The sequence below is a fragment of the Sciurus vulgaris genome, assembly GCF_902686455.1.
Source record: "Sciurus vulgaris genome assembly, chromosome: X".
Taxonomy (NCBI): domain Eukaryota; kingdom Metazoa; phylum Chordata; class Mammalia; order Rodentia; family Sciuridae; genus Sciurus; species Sciurus vulgaris.
Genome location: NC_136471.1, coordinates 349,492 through 371,945, shown reverse-complemented (window position 1 = coordinate 371,945; position 22,454 = coordinate 349,492). Strand labels below are relative to the sequence as shown.

General features: G+C 36.0%; 1 protein-coding gene across 7 annotated transcripts in view; it reads left to right on the top strand.

Annotated features, from left to right (window-relative positions):
• SPRY3 (sprouty RTK signaling antagonist 3) overlaps positions 1–22,454 on the top strand; it is a 142,276-nt gene that overhangs the window by 59,815 nt on the left and 60,007 nt on the right. The window lies entirely within an intron of this gene.

Below are 22,454 nucleotides of genomic sequence, written 5' to 3'. Positions count from 1 at the left end.
ACTAGTTTTGCCTTCCCTGAGGTGACAACTAATAAAGCTATATGTTCCAATTGATGGTAGAGCTTTCCCATTACCTGGAGTCTCTGACTGACTGTATAAAGATGAGTCCCCTCATTCACCTACTGACTTTTTTTTTTTGGTACCAAGGATTGAACCCAGTGGTGCTTAATCACTGATCCGCATCCCTAGCCCTTTTTATATTTTATTTAGAGATAGGGTCTTATTGAGTTGCTTAGGGCCTTGCTAAATTGCAGAGGCTGGTCTTGAATTTGCAATGCTCCTGCCTCAGCCTCCTGAGCTTCTGGGAATATGTGCATACTCCACTGCATGTGGCTCATTGACCATTTTTTGGCATGTAACATGAGTTAAACCAAAGTGACTTGGAGGATATTTGTTATTACAACACAGTCTAGCTCATCTTCACTAATACAGCATTCAATAAATGTTTGTCAAGTATTTGACAAATGAGGAGGAGTGAGTGGAAGGTTTGTAGATGAGATCACAAAGTGTACTAGGGATGAAAATTGTTATAAAAATAATGACTGTGAGCCAGATGCTGCAAATTTTAGTGTATACCTAAGAAACACTTGGATTTTTATAGACTATAGGAATAAATAGGTGTGGACCATTGTACATATTAATGACATAATCTTCAACAGATCAGACTTCCAAATTTAATCTCAATCTTTTCTACATCAGATTAAGAGAAGACAAGAAGAGGATGAAAGGAAAACTTTTGCAGGTGGAGTTTGAATATGCTGGTCTCTCCAAATCTTTATCATTAAAAAGAACAAAAACAATTAGAATTCATATTTTCAGTTAACTAATCTAGTTATCTATAAACATATTTTTCTTTTTTAAATTTAACTCTGAGATATGCTTTATACTGTACATACTTATTCAGTACAAATAGTCTTGAGAAAGTATACATGTATGAAATCACCACCAAATTATTTAACACTTCTATCACCCCTGAATGTTTCAGTGCACATTTGTTATACATCTCTCCCTGTGCCCTATACCTCAAAAATTACAGATCTGCTTTATCTTACTGTAAATGAGTTGGCATTTTCTAGTCTTTTATACAACTTTGATTATACAGTATGCAATCTTCTGTTTATTAGCTATTGTTTTATGAATATTCTGAGCAAAGTTCTGCCCATTTAAAAATCACATTGTTTTAATGATTTGAAAGAGTTCCTTATATATTCTGATGTACTTGTATCAATAGGTGTGTTATATTTTTAAACTTTTATGATGTATGATTTTGATTTTATGTGAAGAGTATTGTCCTCCAACAAAGTTCAAAATATTTTCTTGTATGTTTTCTTCAAAAAGTTTTACAGTTTTACTTTTCATATTTATCTTTTATATTTTGAGTTAATTTACATGTATGCTATGAGATAAAGTTCAATGTTCATTTTTTCTTTATGGATATCCAGTCGTTCCAGTACTTTGATGAAAAGAATTTTCCCCAGTTGAATTACATATAATTCTTTTCTGTTCCATTGACCAATATGGCTACGCTTTTCACCAATTTCAAACTCTTTTGGTGGCTATAATTTTATAATAAGACTTAAATTAGGCTGCGTCAGTTTGTTATGGTTTAAATGTGAGGTGTACCCCCAACATACATTTGTTAGACAATGCAAAGGTTCAGAGGTGAAATGATTGCTTTATAAGAGCTTTAACCCAATCAGTGGATTATTCCCCTGATAAGGATTAACTGGGTGGTAACTGAAGGCAGGTAGGGTGTTACTGAGGAGATGGGCATTGGAAGCATGCTTTGGGGGTTTATATTTTGTATCTGAAGAGTGGAGTCTCTGATTCCTGATCATCATGTGAGTCACTTCCCTCTGCCCACACTCTTCTACTATGATGTCTTGCCTCCTCTTGAACCCTGAGGAATGGAGCTGGCTGTCAATGAATTGAGACCTCTGATACCATAAGCCCTCAAATAAACTTTTCCTCCTCTGATTGTGCTTGTAGAGTTTTTTAGTCACAGTGGCATAGCTGACTAAAACAGAAATTGGTACCAAGAACTGGGGTTGTTGCTGTGACCAACCTGACCATGTGGTTCAGAAGCTTTTGGAGCTTTTTGGAATTGGAGGAATTTTGAGATGTTTTTAGCAGTGCAAGCTGGAAATGCTTTAGGTTGTTGTAAGTGGTGCTTAATGACTGATTTTGGTGGGAGCTTAGAAGACCAGAATGCCAATAGGACCATGGGCAGGGAAGACAGGGCTCAAGAGGGTTTAAAGGAAAAGGAGGACCCTCGGTAATTGGACTAGAGGCCATTCATGTTATGTTCTTGCTGAGAAGTTGTCTGCATTTTGCCTGTGTCCTGAGACTTTCTGTGAGGCTGATTTTAGAAGCAATGAACTTCTTAATCTGATGGAAGAAATATCTAGGTAGCATAGCATTCAGGAGGTGGCATGGATATGACTGGCAGCTTTTAGCCAAGTTATTTGTGACATTCAGGAGCGAAAAACAGAACAGAAAGATTTGAAAAACTTGGACTTGAAAGGCAGGAGTAAAACTGGGGCTAAGAAGTTGCAGTTATTAAAGACATTATTGCCACTAAAGAAATACAGAAAACTTTGCCCCAAGTCAGTGAGAAAGAGGGCTTGAGGTCATCTCAGGCACTGGCAAGACCATACCCTTCTTGCACAGAGCAGCCTAGGAAGATTTTTCAACATGCTCAGCCAGCCAGACACTCAGAGGCTGCTGCAGCCAGGGTCCCTGAAGACTCTACCCCGGACCCTGGTGTCAACCACGTGGTGCTGGTCCCACAGGCATGCAGGATGCTGGAGTTAGGGGGTCATGGAGGCTTCCACCAAGATTTCAAAGGAAGGTCTGGAAGGCCAGGCAAAGTGCAGCAGGGTCAGAGTGCCTGTGGGCACCCCTGAGAAGTCAAAGTGTGGAGATGTGAGGAGGAAGCCAGAGCTGTAGTGGAGACCCCTGAGATTAAGAAATGCCAGTAACGTGGGACTTCATCCTAGGAAGGCTGCAGGAATTGAGCAGAGATAAGCCAACAGGAAGGCCAGCTGGGCTGCAACCAACAAGGCCACAGGGGCAGAGCTACACACGCCCTTTGGAGAGAATATCACAATGCCACACACCCCAGGTGCAAGTGTGGAACTACAGGACCTATTTGCACAGCTCGATTTTGGTCTTGCTTTGGAGCTAGCCCTTCATTCTATGCCCCTATTTTTCTGAATGGAAATGTTTACTCTGTACCATTATATATTGGATACTTGTGATTGCTTTTTATTTTTTACAGGAGCTCACAATGCAAGCTTGCCCTGAGTCTCAGAGACTTTGGACTTGAACATTTAGACAGTCCTTGAGCTGTTGAGACTATGAGGGCTATTGGAAATGGCCTAAATGTATTTTGCATTGTGAGACAATCATGAGCTTTTGGGGGTCAAGGACAGAATATTATGGTTTGGATGTGAGATGTCCCCCAAAAGCTCATGTTTAAGACAATGCAGGAATGTTTAGAGGAGACATGATTTGGTTACAAGAGTCTTAACCCAATCAGTGAATTAATCCCCTGATAGGATTAACTGGGTGGTAACTGAAGGCAGGTAGGGTGTTACAGGAGGCTGTGGGCATCAGGGGTGGGGCTTTAGGGTATATGTTTTGTATCTGGAGGGTGGAGTCTCTCTCTGCTTTCCAATCATCATATGAGCTGCTTTCCTGCACCACACTCCTTCGCCATGATATTCAGCCTCATCTGGAGCCCCAAGAAATGAAGCCAGCTGTCAATGAACTGAAACCTCTGAAACTGTGAGCCCCCAACTAAACTTTTCCTCTTTTGTTCTTATTGGTCTTTTAGTCACAGAAGTGAAAAAACTGGACTAAAATACAGTTCTCCAAAATTTTGTACTTTAAAAAATTAATTTACATTTTCTAGATTGTGTTTCTGTATAAACTATCCTATCAATTTGTGAAAAAAAACCCTGCTGGTATTTTTATTGTTATTGCATTAAATATATACATCATTTAGTTGTTATTTTTTTCATTTGTAAGTTAGAGTTCATCAGTGAAGCCATCTCAACCTGACATTTCTTAGATATTTAATAACATTTAATTTCTTTAATATACAAGCATGGAATATAATTTGCTCCACTTCAATCACTCCTACTTCCCTTTTCCTTCCCCTCCTCCATCATCCTGTTCCCCTTCCTCTACTCTACCAGTCTTCCTTCTATTTATTTATATTTTTTAATGCTTTATAGATATACATAAAGGTGAAATTCACTATGGTATATTCATATATTTAGGTCAATGTCATTCAAACCTTCTTCTCTTTTCCCATCCCTCCTTCCTCCCCTCCAATCCCCTTCCTTTGCTTCACTGATCTTCTTTCTATTTTATTGGGATTCCCATCTCCACACCACCACTTTTCCCCTTTATTTTGCTCTAGCTTTGGCATATGATTGAAAACATTTGACCCTTTACTTCATGAGTCTAGCTTATTTCACTCAACATGATGTTCTCCAGTTCTATTTACCAGCAAATGCCATAATTCCATTCTTCTTGATGATTGAGTAAAACTCCATTGTATATATATATACCACTTTCTTTATCCATTCATCTGTAGATGAGCACCTGGGTTCACTTGGTTATTGTGAGTAGCACTGTTGTAAACATTGATGTGACTGTATCACTATAGAATGCCAATTTTAGTTCATTAGGATAAATACCAAGGAGTGGCATAGCTGGTTGATGTGGTGATTCCATTCCTAACCTTTTGAGAAATCTCCATACTGCTTCTCAGAGTGGTTATACTAATTTACAATCCCACCAACAGTCTATGAGTGTATGTTTTCCCCAACATCTACACCACCATTTATTATTATTTGTATTCTTAAAGATTGCCATTCTTACTGGAGTGAGATGAGGTCTTAATGCACTCTTTTTTGCAGTACTGGGGATTGAACCCAGGGTCTCATGTATGGTAGGCAAGTGCACGAAGCTACATCCCCAGCCTGCCTTAATGTACTTTTGATTTGCAGTGATTGCTAGGGATGTTTAAAAAAATTTTTTTTTACTTTGGCTCTGATAATTTTTTTTATTGTAAACAAATGGTGTACATGTTGTTTCTCTGTTTGTACATGGAGTAAAGGCATACCATTTGTGTAATCGTAAATTTACATAGGGTAATGTTGTTTGATTCATTCTGTTTTTTCCTTCCCCCCACCCCTCCCACCCCTCTTTTCCCTTTATACACTTCTTCCTTCCTCCATTCTTGCCCCCCTCCTTAACCCTAACCCTAAACCTAACCCTAACCCTAATGCTAACCCCTCCCACCCCCCATTATATGTCCTCATCTGCTTATCAGCAAGATCATTCATCCTTTGGTTTTTTGAGATTGGCTTATTTCACTTAGCATGATATTCTCCAATTTCATCCATTTGCCTGCAAATGCCATAATTTTATCATTCTTTATGGCTGAGTAATATTCCATTGTATATATATACCACAGTTTCTTTATCCATTCATCAATTGAAGGACATCTAGGTTGGTTCCACAATCTGGCTATGGTGAATTGAGTAGCAATGAACATTGATGTGGCTGTATCTCTGTAGTATGCTGATTTTAAGTCCTTTGGGTATAGGCCAAGGAGTGGGATAGCTGGGTCAAATGGTGGTTCCATTCCAGGCTTTCTAAGGAATTTCCACACTGCTTTCCAGAGTGGCTGCACTAATTTGCAGCCCCACCAGCAATGTATGAGTGTACCTTTTTCCCCACATCTTCACCAACACCTATTGTTGCTTGTGTTCTTGATAATCGCCATTCTAATTGGGGTGAGGTGGAATCTTAGGGTAGTTTTGATTTGCATTTCTCTTATTACTAGAGATGTTGAACATTTTTTCATATATCTCTTGATTGCTTGTACATCTTCTTCTGTGAAGTGTCTGTTCATTTAGCCCATTTGTTGATTGGATTATTTGTATTTTTATACATAAGTGATGAATCTTCAGAAAGAGAAGTTAGGAAAACTACCCCATTCACAATAACCTCGAAAAAAATAAAATACTTGGGAATCAATCTCACAAAAGAGGTGAAAGACCTCTACAATGAGAACTACAGAACACTAAAGAAAGAAATTAAAGAAAACCTTAGAAGATGGAAGATCTCCCATGTTCTTGGATAGGCAGAATTAATATTGTCAAAGTGGCCATACTACCAAAAGTGCTATACAGATTCAATGCAATTCCAATTAAAATCCCAATGACGTACCTTACAGAAATAGAGCAAGCAATTATGAAATTCATCTGGAAGAATAAGAAACCCAGAATAGCTAAAGCAATCCTTAGCAGGAAGAGTGAAACAGGGGGTATTGCAATACCAGATCTTCAACTCTACTACAAAGCAATAGTAACAAAAACGGCATGGTATTGGTACCAAAATAGACAGGTAGATCAATGGCACAGAATAGAGGACATGGACACAAACCCAAATAAATACAATTTTCTCATACTAGACAAAGGTGTCAAAAATATGCAATGGAGAAAAGATAGCTTCTTCAACAAATGGTGCTGGGAAAACTGGAAATCCACATGCAGCAGAATGAAATTAAACCCCTATCTCTCACCCTGCACAAAACTCAACTCACAATGGATCAAGGACCTCAGAATCAGACCAGAGACCCTGCATCTTATAGAAGAAAAAGTAGGTCCAAACCTTCAACTTGTTGGCTTAGGATCAGACTACCTTAACAGGACTCCCATAGCACAAGAAATAAAAGCAAGAATCAACCACTGGGATAGATTCAAACTAAATTTTTTTTCATATGTTTATTGACCATTTGTATTTCTTCTTTAAAGAACTGTCTGTTTAGTTATTTTGCCCATTTCTTGATTGAATTATTTGGGGTTTTGGTGTTGATTTTTTTGTAGTTCTTTATACATTTTGGATATTAATCCCCTGTTGGAGGAGCAGCTGGCAATCATCTTCTCCCATTCTTTTGACTCTCTCTTCACACTTTTTCTTTTGCTCTTCGAAAGTTTTTAATTTGATGCCATCCCACTTATTGATTCTTGGTTTTATTTCTTGTACTTTGGGGAGTGTTGTGCCTATGCTATGATGTTGGAGTGTTAAAAACCTTATGTTTTCTCTAGTATTTACAAAGTTTCTGGTCTAATTTCTAAAGTCCGGATAAGACAAGGATGTCCACTTTCACAATTCCATTCAACATAGTTCTTGAAATTCTAGCCAGAGCAATCAGGCAAGAGAAGGTAATTAAAGGGATACAAATAGGAAAAGAAGAAGTCAAATTATCTCTGTGTGCTGGTGACGTGATCCTATATTTCTATTCAAAAAACTCCACCAGAAGACTTCTAGAGCTGGTAAATAAATTCATGAAAGTAGCAGAATACAAGATCAACATATATAAATCAACCACTTTCCTATACTCTAATAATAAATCTGCTGAGAAGGAAATCAAGAAAAGTATCCCATTAACAATAACCTAAAAATACTTGGAGATAAATTTAATCTAGAATATGAAAGACCTTTATAATGGAAATTATAGAACTCTGAAGAAAAAAATTGAAGAAGACCTTAGAAGATGGAAAGATCTCCCATACTCTTGGATAGGCAGAATTAATATTGTCAAAATGGCCATACTACCAAAGTGCTATACAGAGTCAATGCAATCCCAATTAAAATACCCATGACAATGCTCACAGAAGTAGTAAATACTGTCCTAAAATTCATTTTGAAGACTAAGAGACACAGAATAGCCAGAGCAATTCTGAGCAAGAAGAGCAATCCTGGAGGCATCCAATCTTTGGAGAGTCTGAATAAAACAAAATGTGAAGAAAAAGAGGATTCTTTTTTGTCTGTATGCCTAAGCAGGGACATCAGTCTTTTATTTCCTTCAGACTTGGACTATAATTTACAGCTTCACTTTTCCTGGTTCTCAGGACTTTGGTCTTAGACTGGAACTACATGATCAACTTTCCTGGCTTTTCAGTTTACAAATGAAATATTGTGAGACTTCTCAATCTCAACAGGAGACAATTCCATATATTAGTCCATAGGCATGGATTTGGGTCTGAGTCGTGGTTTCTCCTTGGGAGAATAGATGAAGGTTGTACTAAGGTAATTACCAAGTCCCTGGGGAAATTTGATTATAATACTCTGTGTTAGTTAGAAATTTTGAGTTATAACTCTCAGAAAACCTCATTCAATCTTCCTGAAATAAAAACAATGATTTAGAAGGATCATGTATATAAAGATTAACATTCAGAAGCTTACTCAAAGAGGATATATTTTTCTAATGTATCAGGAAGTATGCAAACAGGTTGCTGTAAGATTTTGTTTAGCAAAATTTTGTTCACAATATTTACAATTCTCTTTGCATTTCCCTCTTGGTTGTCTCTTCTTGGATGAAACATAATGCTGCAAATCCCAAGATCAAATCTGAGATAAATGCTAAATATTAGGGTGGATGGTGAAATTGAGATAAATAGTGGATTCCTTGCTTCTCAGCATTTGTCATTCCCTCTCCTGATAACAGTACCTTGAATGGCCTTTTTGAAACTACTTTTATCACATTCTCAACTATCTTAATCACAATAATCCATTTAGGGATCTGCATATGATTCATTCAGAGCCAATAAGATGCAAAACAATAAAAACACCCTATCTTAGTTAAGGAGAAGTTCTTTCTCTTTCCTGAGAACTGGTAGTATGAGGATGTGAAGTCTGAAAGAGCAAACATCTTTCCACCATATCAGGACAAGCCTTATGATGAAGTTTACACAATAAAGAAGGAAGAATTAAGAGATGCAGAGTGTGGTAGACACTGCTGATTAGTAGGCCCAACATTCATTCCCAACTCCCTTTTTTCTTGTGGTTTACCACTCATTAACTTGACAATCTGAATATTTATTTTATCATTTTCCCTTACTACTGGATGTGGCCACACAACAATTTTGTCCATGAGATATAAGGGAATTTTGATGAGAAAGTGCTAGGAAATTTTTGGTTTCCTGATTTAAAAAAGTATATATGGTGGTACTACTCATCTACCTCTATTTCTTGCACTTCTCTCAGTCGCTGATAGTACAAATAAATAAAAAGTAAATATATAGAATACCTGGACAATTATTAAAGGACAAGTCCTAATTGACATTTGTAAAACATTCCACCCAAAAAATTAAAATACAAGTTATTTTCAATACTGTATGGGATATTCAACGAAATAGATCATATTTTGAGTCATCAGACAAACCTCAACAAATTTAAAACAATGTCAATTGTATGAAGTATATTCTCAGATTTCAATGGAATTGAAATAGAAATCAGTAACAAAAATATTTGGAAAATTCCAAGTATTTGGAAAATGAGCGATACACATCTAAGAAATTCATTGCAGTAGTCTAGTTTTAATTTATTTAACAAAATACCAGAGCATGAGTACTATACATAGAAAACAGATTTATTTATCCCACAGTTGTGGAGGCTGAAAGTCTGAGACTTGGTTTCCTCATCTATTTAGCCTCTAATGAGCACCCTTCAGCTATGTCACATTATGGCAGATGGCATCATGGCAGGAACATGTGCAAGAGGGAGAGATCACCTGGTGAAAGAGAAAGCCAGATATTAGTAAGGTTCTTTTAGAACAACTTGCTCTTGTGAGAACAATTAATGCCTCATTAGGACTACTTTATTGTTTCTGAGGGCAGTGTAATGATCTAATCACTTCCCACATTGTCACACTGGGAACAAAATTTTCAGCATGGAAACTTTGAGAGACACTCATAAACCATATCTAAACCATAGTACACAGAGATCAGAGAAGAAATCTCAAAGGAATTTTAAAATTGAAAGAAGATAAAAATAATACAGATCAAAATTTGTCATGTGTAGCTATGTTAATGTGTAGAAGGAAATTAATGTATATAAGGTTCTTATATTAGAAAAGATGATCTCAGCTTCCACCTATGAGGGTCAGAATAAACCACAAGGAAGAAGGATATCATAAAGATGAGAGTAGAATGAGATTGAAAAGAGAAAATTAAGAGACTATCAGCTGAAAAAAGTTGGCTTTTTAAAAAGGTAAATAAAACAAATACACCTCTAGACAGAGTGACCAAGAAAAATGTTAGAAAATGATTAACCAATATCAGTTATGAAAAAATGGGATTATCATTAAAGTCTTCCAAAATATTAAGAAGCAATACTATAAATGACTTTTATGCCTGAAGTGAAACAGCTTTGGTGGTGAATTGAACTAATTCCTTGAAGGATATAAGCTACTAAAACTCACCCAAGAAGAAAGATAACTTCAGCTAACTATTTTGAACAACATCTATTTTGAAAATCTAATTCGTAGAAAAATGGTACAAAAAACACTCTAGGCACAGATGGTTTCACTGGTACATTTTCTCAGACACTTAAGAAATAAATAATATCAATGTTATACAATTTTTTCTAGAGAATGGAAGAGGAAATACATACTTTCCAACTCATTTTATGATGCCAAGCATTACTCTAAAAATAAATCAAAAATAATACAAGAAAGAAAAACTAGAAAAATATATGTCTAATGAACATTGCTGGAAAACTCAACAAAATATCACCAAATGAAATCTGGCTACATATATAAAATATATAATTTATATGATAATATATGCAACAATATATATTATATTATATATCATAATATATGATAATATGTAAAAAATATATCTCATAAATATCATGACCAAGGTGAGAGTGGTTTATTCTAGTAATGAAAGTCTCATTCAAGATTTGAAAATTAATACAAGTAATTCACTTTATTAACAAGCTAAGTTTTAAAAAATTATCATTTCAGTAGATGCAGTAAGTGCATTTGACAAAAGTAAGCATCTATTCATGACAATAACAACAAACTCCCAGAAAACTAAAACTAGAAAGAGACTTCTTTAACATGATAAATGATATCTACAAAAAATTGGCAGCTATCATATTTAATGATGAGAGACTGAATACTTTCTCTGAAAGAAGCATAACAAAGCAAGGAAATTCTTTCTCACAATACTTCTTAAAGTACAAGAAATCCTAGTCAATGAAATAAGGGAAAACAAAATAAAAGGTAGAGGGACTGAAAGAGAAGAAATATACTACCTATACTTGCAGACTGGAATGAGCATAAGGGGGTTTTAGGGATGTTAATAATATTTTATTCCTTTAGCTGGGTGGTGATTATTCTGGTATCCCCATATTCATTAGGATGTGCATTTACAATTGTGAACTTTTATAATATATGTTACAGTTGAGTAAGAAGTTTAATAAACATTTAAAAATAAAAAATAATCAAAATGGATCATAGTTCTAAATATAAATCCATAAAACTTATGGAATAAAGTATAAAAATCTGTATGACCTTGGACTAGGCAAAGGACCTTTAGTTTTGATAACAAACATGCAATCCATTTCAAAATCATGCACTGGACTTCATTATAATTTTAAAACTATTTGCACTGTAAAGGATACTATTAAGAAAATGAAAGGAAAAGCCACTAGTAGGGGAAAATATTTGCAAATTATACTTCTGTCAAAGGACTTATATTCAGAGTGTGTAAAGAATTGTCAAAACTCAACAATAAGAATGTAAATAATGCAATTAAAAGTGATCAAAACATATTAAAAGAAACACAATATCTTTAATAATTTGGAAGATATACATAAAACCACAAGGAGTTGTGCTCCTGTAAACATTGACGTGGCTGATTTTAGTTCTTTTGAATAAATACAAAGGAGAGGGATTAGGAATAGAAGGAGGACAGTAGGTAAAAACTAGGGGAATCTTTAAAAAAGTAGAACTTCAGTTAACATAATGTGTCAATATTGGTTTAAAAACAGACTTTATTTTCAGAAGCAGCTTAAATATGCAGACTTGTAAAGGTAGTTCCAAAAATTCCCAAACAAATCTTCTGAAAATAAAGTTTAAAAAAACACACAATGAGATACCACAACATAGCTATTATGATTTCTAAAACAATTTTGTAAACAAACCAGCAATACCAAATTGTGGTGAGTATCCAGAGGAAATAAAATGTTCACACATTGCTGGTAAAAATACAAATAGGTAGTGACTTTACAAAATGATCTGGTAGTTTCTTATAAACCTAAACATACCAAGTAAGTCAGTAATGTAGTTAAAGACATATATCCAAGAATCCAAAAGCCTAGTATATGAAGATTCATAAGCACCAAAAAATGGTAATACCTTAGTTATTCTTCAGTGATTGATTTGATAAACTGGTATAACCACAAATTGGAATACTGCTCAGCAATAAAAAGCAAAAAAGCATTGATAAACACAATGACATGGATAACCCTAGCAACAAGCACCTAGATCTTTGTTTATAAATACCATTCTCCAATAAAAGAAATGAGGGCTCCTTAGAGAACTAGGTGATTAATAGACTAGGGAAGGGAAAATATAAGATGGGCCTATGGCACCTTGTAAAGTAAAAACGTAAGGATGTGTTTAAAAACGAATGGGGAATGAAGGCATCAAAGGAGCCAACCTGGATGAGTTTTCAGTGGCCAAATTTGACTCTAAAGGATCAGAAGGAAAAAATGTTTTGGATGGTGGAATTGTTCTGTATCCTGATTAATGGGAGCAGTCACATGACATTGTACTTTTGTCTGAATCCATAGAACTGTACACCACAAATTATGAATTATACAGGGCATGAATTTAAAAATAGAAAAAAAAACAAAAAGAAATTTCTAAGAATCACAAAAATGCTCATGTTGCTAAATAATTCCTACTCAGAATGCTTTTCACTACATTTTGCTGCTCATTGTATCTTCCAAATAAATAAAAAATTGTATAGCTATACACAACTATTTGTGTTGTCAGCACACTTATTTTTTAAAATAATATGAATTCCCATGGAACCATTGCCTAATCTAAGAACAAGAGTGTTTTCAATAACTTTTGCATTCCCTTCATTCTGCCTTTCTCTATCTGAAGTAACCATTATTTAAAATTTTATGTTTATCATTTCCCTGCTGTTAAAATTTCCTGATATCATAACCATTCAGTAGATTAATGTTCATAAACCGATCATCTATGGAACCAGCACCCTGACTGTGGAACATGATCATGGAACACCCTGATCATGAAGTTTCTTAGCCCAGAAACTCCCTTGGGTCTATTTCATTCACTACCCCTCCAAGAGTAATTGCTACTCTGACTTCTGTAACAGTATAGTTAATTTTTCCTGTTTCTAGAATTTATATAAATTGAATTATATACTAAGTAACATTTAGTGTCAAACTTATTTTGATCAACATTATGTTTTTGGTATTCATCCATATTGTTGCAGGGGGTTTAAGATGGTTTATTCTCATTGTTGCTTTATATATAATTGTATCAAAATATGCTGCAGTTTGACTGTATTCCCTCAAAATTCATATGTTGAAATCCTAACCACTAAGGTGATAATATTAGGAGGTTTAGACTTTAGGAAATGATTAGATTATGAAGGAAGAATCCTCGTGAATGGGATGAGTTCTCTTAGAAAAGAGACCCAGAGATCTCCTTTGCCCCTTATGCCATGTGAGGATATGGTGAAAAGATAGCAGTATACAAGAAGGCAAGTTGTTTCTGATTCTGTACAATTTTGAACAATGCTGCTTAGAGCATACTAGTACATGTCTTCTTGGGAATGTATTATGCATTTCTGTTGACTATACACCTAGTATTGGAAAGACTGAGTTGTAGATTATCTATATGTCATATATACTACAAGTTTTCCAAAGTGGATTAACAATTTACAGTCCCACCAGCAATGAGAATTTGCTTATTCCATATTCTTTCTAAAATGTGGTATTGTCCGGTGAATGTGTGCTAGTATTACATTTATCCATCTGGTGGAAGTGTAATGGAAACATAGTGGTTTCAGTTTGCATTTTCCTGAGGACTAATAAAGTTTAGAACTCTTTTAAGTTGCTGACCATTTAGAGATTATCTTGTGAAATATCTGTTCAAGGCACTGATTTTCTATTAGACTGCCCACAGAAATTCTTTACATATTCTGTATTCAATTATTGTAGAATATGTATATTGCAAAATTCCACACTATTAATTGCCTTTCCAATATCTTAATGATGATTTTATTTTTTCTATTTGTTCTAATTGATTATACATGACAGTAGAATGCATTTTGACACATTGTATGCAAATGGAGCATAACTTCTCATTCCTCTGGCTGTACGGGGTGCTGATTTACACTAGTAGTGTAATCATACGTGTATATAGGGTAATAATGTCTGTCTCATTCTACCGTCCTTCCCATCCCCATCGCCCCATCCCTCCCCTCACTCCCCTCTGCACAATCCAAAGTTCCTTCATTCTTCCCTAACCAACCCCACTATGGATCAGCATCCACTTATCAGAGAACATATTCTGCTTTTGGTTTTTTGGGAATGGCTTATTTCACTTAGCATGATATTCTCTAGTTCCATCCACTTACCTGCAAATGCCATGATTTCATTCTTCTTTAAGGCTGAATAATATTCCATTGTGTATATGTACCACGATTTCTTTATCCATTCATCTATTGAAGGGCATCTAGGTTGGTTCCATAGTTTAGCTATTGTGAATTGAACTGCTATAAATATTGATGTGGCTGTATCTCTGTAGTATGCTGATTTTAAGTCCTTTGGGTATAGGCCAAGGAGTGGGATAGCTGGGTCAAATGGTGGTTCCATTCCAAGTTTACTGAGGAATCTCCATGCTGCTTTCCAGAGTGTTTGCACTATTCTGCAGTCCCACCAGCACTGTATGAGTGTACCTTTTCCCCCGTCATCCTTGCCAATACTTATTATTGCTTGTATTCTAGATAATTGCTATTCTGACTGGAGTGAGATGAAATCTCAGAATAGTTTTGATTTGCATTTCTCTAGTTGCTAGAGATGAAGAACATTTTTTCATACATTTGTTGATCGATTGTATTTCTTCCGTGAAGTGTTTGTTCAGTGCCTTAGCCCATTTATTGATTGGGTTATTTGTTTTTTGGTGTTAAGTTTTTTGAGTTCTTTATAAATTCTGGAGATTAGTGCTCTATCTGAGGTGCATGTGGTAAAGATTTTCTCCAACTCTGTAGGCTCTCTCTTCGCATTGTTTCCTTTGCTGAGACCAAGCTTTTTAGTTTGGATCTATTCCATTTATTGATTCTTAATTCTACTTCTTGTGCTTTAGGAGTCTGGTTGAGGAAGTCAGGTCCTAAGCAGACATGATGAAGATCTGGGCCTATTTTTTCTTCTCTTAGGTGCAGGGTCTCTGTTCTAGTGCCTAAGTCTTTGATGCACTTTGAGTTGATTTTTGTGCAGGGTGAGGGATAGAAGTTTAATTTCATTTTGTTACATATTGATTTCCAGTTTTCTAGTACTAGTTGTTGAACAGGCTATCTTTTCTCCATTGTATATTTTTGGCACCTTTGTCTAATATGAGAAAACTGTATTTATGTGGGTTTGTCTCTGGGTCTTCTATTCTGTATCATTGGTCTACCTGTCTATTTTGGTGCCAATACCATGCCATTTTTGTTACTATTGCTCTGTAGTATAGTTTAAGGTCTGGTATTATGATGCCACTGCTACTCTCTTCCTGTTAAGGATTGCTTTGGCTATTTTGAGTCTCTTATTTTTCTGAATGAATTTCATGATTGCTTTTTCTACTTCTATGAATGTAATGGTTAATGTGGATTGTCAGCTTTGTTGGATTAAGAGATACAAATGATTAAGAGGCTTCTGGGTGTGTCAGTGAGGGCATGTCTAGGAATGATTGGCATGTGGGATAGTGAACTGAACTGCAGACCCTCCCCAAGTGTGGGCAGCACCACCCAATAGGATGGAATAAAAGCTTGAAAAACTCGACTTTTCTTGAATGAGTTCTTGATTGCTGCTTCAATCATCAGAGGATATTGGACTCTCATTTCTTCACTGTTCCAAAGTGGACTCTGCCAGTGATTCTCCAGGGAGTTTCCAGAAGCCTTGGTCTCAGACTAGGGTAGCACTGTGTTGATCCTTCTTGTTCTGGGCCTTCTGCCTCTTGGAATGTGAAGCTGCTGGTTCTTCTAGATCTCCAGCTGCAGATGGCCATTGTGGACTATCCAGCTTCTGGTCGTGTAAGCCAATCTAATAAATCCCCTTTTATAATCGTATTTCCTGTTGATTCTGTTCCTCTAGAGAACCCTGACTAATATAATGAAGAATGTCATTGGGATTTTAATAGGAATTGCTTTAAATCTGTATAACAGTTTTGGTAGTATGGCCATTTTGACAATATTAATTCTGCCTGTCCAAGAGTATGGGAGATCTTTCCATCTTCTACAATCTTCTTCAGTTTCTTTCTTTAGTGTTCTATAGTTTTCATTGTAGAGGTCTTTCACATCTTTTGTTAGATTGATTCCCAAGTGTTTTATTTTTTTGAAGGCTATTGTGAATGGGGTAGTTTTCCTAATTTCCCTTGCAGTGGATTCATTGCTTATGTATAAAAATACATTTGATTTATGGGTATTGATTTTATACCCTAATGCTTTGTTGAATTCATTTATGAGTTCTAGAGATTTTCTGCTAGAAGTTTTGGATCTTCTAAATATAGAATCCTGTCATCAGCAAATAGAGGTAGTTTGAATTCTTCTTTTCCTATTTGTATCCCTTTAATTTCTTTGGTCTGTCTAATTGCTCTGGCTAGAGTTTCAAGGACGATGTTGAATAGAAGTGGTGAAAGAGGGCATCCCTGTCTTGTTCCAGTTTTTAGAGGGAATGCTTTCAGTTTTTCTCCATTTAGAATGATGTTGGCCTTGGACTTAGCATAGATAGCCTTTACAATGTTAAGGCATGTTTCTACTTTCCCTAGTTTTTCTAGTGTTTTGAACATGAAGAGGTGTTCTATTTTGTCAAATGCTTTCTCTGCATCTATTAAGATGACCATATGATCCTCATTTTTAAGTCTATTGATGTAATGTTTATTGATTTCTGTATGTTGAACCAACCTTGCCTCCCTGGGATGAACCCCACTTGTTCATGGTGCACTATCTTTTTTTAATGTTTTTTGTATGCAATTTGACAGAATTTTATTGAGAATTTTTGCATCCTATGTTCATCAGAGATATTGGTCTGAAGTTTTCTTTCCTTGATGTGTCTTTGTCTGGTTTTGGTATCAGGGTGATATCAACCTCATAGAATGAGTTTGGAAGGGTTCCCTCCTTTTCTATTTCATGTAATAATTTGAGGAGTATTGGTGTTAATTCTTCGTTGAAGGTGTAGTAGAACTCAGCTGAGAATCCATCTGGTCCTGGGCTTTTGTTATTTGGTAGGCTTTTGATGGTGTCTTCTATTTCATTGTTTGAAATCCATCTGTTTAATTTGCATATGTCTTCCTGCATCAGTTTGGGTAGATCATATGTCTCTAGAAATTTGTTGATGTCCTTGAGATTTTCTATTTTATTTGAGTATAAATTTTCAAAATACTTTCTAATTATCTTCTGTATTTCAGTAGTGTCCATTGTGATATTTCCTTTTTATCATGAATTTTAGTAATTTGGATTTTCTCTCCCTTTCTCTTCATTAATGTAACTAAGGGTTTATCAATTTTATTTATTTTTTCAAAGATCCAACTTTTTGTTTTGTCAATTTTTTCAATTATTTCTTTCATTTCAATTTCATTGATTTCAGCAATTCTGATTTTAGTCATTTCCTGTCTTCTGCTGCTTCTGACATTGATTTGTTCTCCTTTTTCTAGGGCTTTGAGATGTAATGTTATGTCACTTGTTTGTTGACTTTTTATTCTTTTAATGAATGAGCTCAATGCAGTGAACTTTCCTCTTAGCACTGCCTTCATAGTGTCCCAGAGATTGTGATATGTTGTATTGGTGTTCTCATTTACCTCTAATAATTTTTTTATTTCCTCCCTGATTTCTTTTGCTATCCATTCATCATTCAATTGCATGCTATTTAATCTCCAGATTTTGAGTAGTTTCTATTTTTTATTTTATCTTTGATTTCTAGTTTCATTCCATTATGATCTATAGAATGTGGGGTAGGATTTCTATTTTTTGTATTTGCTAAGAGTTGCTTTGTGGCATAACATATGGTCTATTTTAGAGAAGGATCCGTGTGCTTCTGAGAAGAAAGTGTATTCACTCAATGATGGATGAAATACTCTATATCTGTCCGTTAAGTCTAAATCATTGATTGTATTACTTAATTCTATAGTTTCTTTGTTTAGTTTTTTTTTGGAAGATCTATCCAGTGGTGAGAGAAGTGTGTTAAAGTCACTCAGTATTATTGTGTTGTGGTCTATTTGAGTCTTGAAGTTGTGAAGGGTTTGTTTGGCGTATATAGATGCTCCATTTTTGGGGGCATATATATGTATGATTGTTATGTCTTGGTGGTGTATGATTCCTTTAAGCAGTGTGAAATGTCCTTCTTTATCTCTTCTGACTAACTTTGGTTTGAAGTCCACTATGTCTAATATGAGGATCGAAACCTCTGCTTGATTACACAATCCATGTGAGTGGTATGTTTTTTTCCATCCTTTTACCTTCAGTCTGTGGATATCTTTTCCTAGGAAGTGTGTCTCTTGAAGGCAAAATACTGTTGGGTCTTTTTAAAAATCCAATATGCTAGACTATGTCTTTTGATTGATGAGTTTAGGCCATTAACATTCAGGGTTATGATTGAGATATGATTTGTACTCCAGTTCATTGTGGTTTATTTCTGGTTTTTAATTTGACTTAGTTTCTCCTTCATTGACCTTTCCTTTAGTGTAGTTCCTCCCTTTGCTAGTTTTCATTTTTTTCTTTCATTTCCTCCTCATGAAATATTTTGTTGAGAATGTTCTGTAGTGCAGGCTTTCTAGCTGTGAATTCTTTTAACTTTTGTTTGTCATGAAAGGTTTTATTTCATCTTCAAATCTGAAGCTTAATTTTGCTGAATATAAAATTCTTGGTTGGCATTTATTTTCTTTCAGAGGTTGATATATGTTATTCCAGGATCTCCTAGCTTTGAGGGTCTGGGTTGAGAAACCAGCTGAGATCCAAATTGGTTTCCCCCTATATGTAATTTGATTTTTTTCTCTCTCAGCCTTTAAAATTCTATCTTTATTCCGTATGTTAGTCATTCTCATTATAATGTGCCTTGGTGGGTGTGGGTCTACTATAACTTTGTACATTTGGGGTCCTATAAGCCTCTTGTAGTTGCTTTTCCACTTCATTCATTAGATTTTGGAAGTTTTATGACATTATGTTGTTGAAAAGATTGTTGCATTCCTTTGGTTTGTATCTCCATGCCTTCGTCTATTCCAATAAACCTTAAATGTGGTTTTCTCATGTTATCCCATATTTCTCAGTAGTTCTGTTCATAGTTTCTTCTCTGCGTGGTCAACTTTATTTTCTAGAGTATATATTTTGTCTTCATTGTCTGAAGTTCTGTCTTCCAAGTGGTCTAGTCCACTGATGATAATTTCCATTGAATTTTTAATTTGGTTTATTGTTTTCTTCGTTTTGAGAATTTCTGCTTGATTTTTTGATAATCTCTGCCTCTTTATTGAAATGATCTTTCACTTCCTTTATTTTCTCTCTGATACCATCCTTTATTTTGAAGATCAATCTAACTATGTATTTTCTAAACTCCTCTGACATTTCTTCTACTGTGTTGACTATGTATTCTATTCTTGGAACATGGTTTGTTTGAGACACTTTGTTCCCTTGTTTTTTCATGTTGTTTGTATGTCTTCTCATCTAGTGGTGAGGATCTGAGGGAGTCTAGATTCCACCCTGTACTTATAGTGTCCCTGAAGGCTTCCAGTACCTCACCTTTAAGGGCGAGACCAATATTAACAGCACTCAATGTGAACAGTATACAACCTTAAACCAAATGTCTCCTATTAAGGTGTTTACAGTTTTGTCACAATAAATAGAAATAATGTGTTCTATTATTGTCTACAACATAAACAGTAAGCGTTCTACAAGGGTTTACCATTTCAAATGATGCACATTGAGGGAACAGAAGTAGTGTAAGATGTGATGTTTATGAGGGAGAAGGAGAGAAGATAGAGGTAAAATTTATACTAAGAGTGAGGGAGGAATTAATAGAGGTTAACTGTTAGTGAGAAAGAGAATCCGAGGAGACAGATAGGTGAGAGAAAAAAATATATAATTAAAAAAAGTAAAAATATGAGAATACACAACAAAACTAATATACTATTCACACTTCTGACTCTTCAATACATTGATGCATGAAAAAAATATTTGAATTCACTGATGGTAGAGGTATGAGAGAGAGGGCAAAAAAAAAAAAAAAAGAAAAGTCTCAATGGAAATTTGAATGATTGCTTCTGTTGGCTTTCAAAAATGTTCTCAGCTTCCCTTCTCTGCCGATAGATGGGGCTGTCTGAAGTTTGATTTTAGCTCAAGTCCAGTGGGTGACAGACCGGTTGGGTGGGTGAGCTGATAGCAAGATGTCCTCACACCCTCTTACAGTCTTCCCATTTGTTGTATCTGGCCCCTTCCATCCCTGCACACTTCAGAACTCACTGAGCTGCAGAGAGCCCAGTTTTCTCCAGTTTCTTCAACCTCTGCTCCCCCCAGGAACCTGCCCCTGGTCTCTGGCTTTCTGCAGGCTTGCCAGACCCAGACTGGCCCATGCAAACCCAGCAGCAATCTGATGGACCTGGGCTTCAGCTCCTCCAGGCCCTGTCTTGTTGCAGTCCTAAGATCTCAATGCCCTTTCAACTTGCAGAAAGACCCCCAGGGATGTACTCACACAAAAGAGTGACCCTGCAAAGAGGCAGCCACTACCACACCAACAAGAAAGATCTCAGGTGAAACCAGACCAGCATTTATACTGACAATATATCTTCAGGCCCCTGTCAGTGCCTCCAGACTGAGGCAGCCACACCCCAAGATGACTGTGGTGGTGTCAGTCAATTTGCAGGCCCTGGCCAGTGTCCCAAGATGGCAGTGGCCACATGTAACCAAACCTGCAGGTACTGTGACAGTGGACTTCCAGGCAACAGCGGGCAGTGGGCAATCTGCTGGTGGTCTTCAGGAGGTCTGCAGGCTAACAGCAAACACTCAGTTGGTGGAGGTGAGCAATGGGTAGGTGAAAGTGGGTGATGGGCTGGCAAGAGGTGGGCAAACAGGCAAATGATGGATGATAGGCAGTGGTCAGAGAGGGATTTGTGTTCAAAAGGCAGTGATGTGTTGGCAGATGGTGGGCAATTGCTGGGAATGAATGGAGGTAAATAGCAGGGATTGGTGGGCAGCATTGGCTGCCTCACAGAGAAAGTATTTCCTTTGCTTGAATCTTGAGTCATGAAACAACAAGAAATGCAGACTCTTCTAGTTCACCATCTTGGATCTCCCTTAGTGATGCCTTTTTAAATCAAAACTTTATTGGATATATGTTTGGTTATATGTATCCATCTTATTATTCAATAGTACCCCCTATCTGTAGAAATAAATGGGTACTGAAAAGAAAAAAAAAAGTTTTTGGAGCTAAGCATGGTGGTGCACACCTGTAGTCCCAGCTACTCAGGTGACAGGAGGATCACAAATTCAAGGCGAGCCTGGGTAGCTTAGTAAGATACTGTCCAAAATAAAACTAGAAAGGCTAGGGGTGTAGCTAGGTATTATAGTGCTTGCCTAGTATGCCCAGAGGCTCAGTACTTCAAAAAACAAAACAAATAACAAAACAGCTTTATTGCAGCTAAATTTACATAATATGAAATTCACCTCTTTTAAATGTAGACTTTGTTGAGTGTATACAACCATGCAAATACTGCCACAATTAAGTTTTATAACATGTCTATGCACCTCAAAAGTTTCCCTGTGCTGCTTTTTACAATATTCCCAGCCCTACCACTGAGACTTCTTTTCCTACAGTTTTGTTCTTTCTATAATATCCTGTAAATAAAATTATATAGTCTTTTGATAATAGCAGTTCTAACTGGGATGAGATATCTTTGCACTTTTGATTTGCATTTCCATGATGGCTAATGATATAAATAAAATGTGGTATATATATATATATATACACACACATACACACACAAAATGAAATATTTTTCAGTCATAATGAAGAATGAAATCCTGTCATTTGCAGCAAAATGGATCTGGAGGACATTAAGTGATATAAGCCAAACACAGAAAGACAAATACCACATATTTTCTTTCATATGTTTAAGGCAAACCCAGGTTCATATGTTAAAGTCAACCTGAAAGTACAATAGTGATCAACAAAGGGTGGGAACGTTGAGTGAGAGGGTGGACAAACAGGTGGGATTTGGTTACGGCACATTGTATGCACGTGTTGAAATACCATATTGAACCCCTTTAATGCATACAATAAAATGCATACAATGCATATTAATAAAAAATAAAATATAATAGATAACAAAAATGTGAAAGTCAGTTTTTGTATCTACA